The sequence below is a fragment of the Candoia aspera genome, chromosome 1 (assembly GCF_035149785.1).
Source record: "Candoia aspera isolate rCanAsp1 chromosome 1, rCanAsp1.hap2, whole genome shotgun sequence".
Lineage (NCBI taxonomy): Eukaryota > Metazoa > Chordata > Lepidosauria > Squamata > Boidae > Candoia > Candoia aspera.
Window position 1 is genome coordinate 231,733,113 of NC_086153.1, and position 2,472 is coordinate 231,735,584.

The following is a 2,472-nucleotide window of genomic DNA, read 5'->3' on the forward strand; positions in this document are numbered from 1 at the left end:
TGCTTTGTTTTTTCATCTCATGTCTTTAAGCTTGGGAAGCCATAACCAAAATAAATACTTAAAAGGAAGAGCATTCTGTGTTATGTTACATACCAGCTACATGGAAAATGTTCAAGCACAAATGCAGTTGTTTCCCATACACCACAGTAGTGCAGGTCTTTCTGCAATGCCCTGCTGCTGCTTATTGCCTATGAAAGAAGCAATAATGAGAAGTGACTAAATGCAGCACCTGAATCAACCACCACTGTCGCCAGGGAATGCATGTTTTAAAAAATGTGGCTGCTCCTATTTGAATGGTTGGTTAACTTGCATAACTCCTGTGAAATTACCTCTAATATATTTTGAAACTGTCCAAAAAAGTGCATTACTTTTGGAAGTTTCCTAAAAAGTGGCTGTGTTTGTAGATTAATATGCTACTGCATTCTTTTTAACAAAGGAGGTAACCTATTCTCTCCCATCATAATAAATTCAATATTTCTATATTGATCTTCAAAATCTCTGGAAATAATTTTTTGCTTCCAGTACAAAGTTGTAGAGAAACTAGAGTATAGAATTAATAGAAGAGTATTGTTTATTCAGTATGATGTTTTAAAGGTGACAGCTTGAAGAGAGAATAAGCATGAGTGAATAATTCTTTTGGAGCTGTCAGGAAAAAAATCATGATCCCTAACTGAACAAATTAAGTTATGCATGCCTTGTGAACAAAATTCAGAAGAGAGTAAATAAAGTGCCATTTTCTTAGGTTCCTGAATGTTCTGAGTAATAGATCTCCTCCTCTCTCTAACCAGTATAGGAGATTATGTGCATCAGCTCCAGAGATGACATTTCAAGGGAATGGAATGGTGTTTGAGCATGCATTGACTATGTCAGTGACATTGACCCTGTAACATTTGAATTTGGACTACCCCTCCAAATATGGAATAAATCAATCTTTAGTTCTGAAATGTCGTTCAAGGAGCCATAGAAAATAAGGTTCATAACAAAGGCAACAGTACTACCCATATTTTTTTTTAGTATCTATTAGAAAAAGGAAACCAAGTTGGATGCACGTCATCCCAACTTAAATTTTTTGGAAGTATTCTGTAGGGTTGTATAGGATTCTGCCACCCAGAGTCACTTGTTGAGATGGGCAGCTATACAAATTGGTTAAACAAATTTCAGTATAGTAGAGTGATGAAGGAAATCGGGGCAATCTGCCTTATTTGCCTTTCTGCTAAGATGCAGTAGGGTACTAAAGGGCTAAAAGATTACTAGTACATAATAGGGCTTGTTTCAAAGTATGTCAAACATGGTGGCTGGATCAGTGTGTTTTTTAGAAAAAACAATTGCACCATATGGGAATGTGGCACATTAGAGAGGAAGGGGCTAAAATGAAATGTTTTGCGAAAGCCAATGAGTTCAAGCCAGATTTTTGAGGTGGTCTATGCTAGACAACAACATTGACGGGTAGGATTTTTTCATACTGCTGGAGTTACTATACACTTAGCACTTGCAACTATTGACAAGAACACGATGCAGAAACCAACCTAGAATAGGGAAACTTCAATGCCATCTTAAACCTTGAGAAGTGTACCATTATTAGGAAAACAGCAGCATAATATAGCTCATTTTGCTTATTGGAAATGAACTGTGAAGCAATTATGAGTTAAATTTCCACTCCCAAATCTAGCATGGTTTAATGGGAGCTCTGATACTCCCTCTCGAAAAGTTTATGACTTTATAGATGCTTGATGGGGGATTGTAGTTCCTTTGGGGAATTAAGTTGAATTGTGCAGAATATAAAAAGTCTTTTCAACAGAAGAGAATATCGGTAGCTCAGGGTTGAACTGTGGGGTCCTTGGTGCTCTCTAAACTTGACAAGCTCAGAGAGCACCAAGGACTCCACAAAAAGTCTTTTGATAGATCATTAGAAGATTTTAAAGTTAATTCAGTATCAGGCTGGTTTGTTTTCTTCAGATTACTAGAACAAGGAAGCTTACTGCCTTATAGAAATTGGACCTTGGTTATCTTGTACTTCGGATTCTACTAAAACATTCAGTTTACTTTCCTCTTGGGCTATAAAAACAAGAGCCACAGAACTCTACCAAGCTGACTGAGACCACATGACATAATACAACCATGCCTAGCAATAGTTTGATGGGCAGTTTTCTGCTTCAAAACTACTTTGGTTTGAGGGCAATTTGCAGGTGATAATATTTTTATATTTCATCTTCCTACAATGTAACTTTATTTACATTATTTAGTAGCTTGCCCTTTATTCTTGTACGGCAGCTAATCCTTTAGGGCAATTATTAAAACAGCAACAATCACATCAAACACACAGTACAACATCAAATAATAAAACATGTTGTATAAAATAAGGCAAACGGATTTTTAAAAAGTCTTTTTTAAAAATAGAGAGGGGAAGTTGTCTGGATCTACTTGAGAGTTCTTAATGTTGGGCACATTATAGAAAATTATGCAACTAGAGAT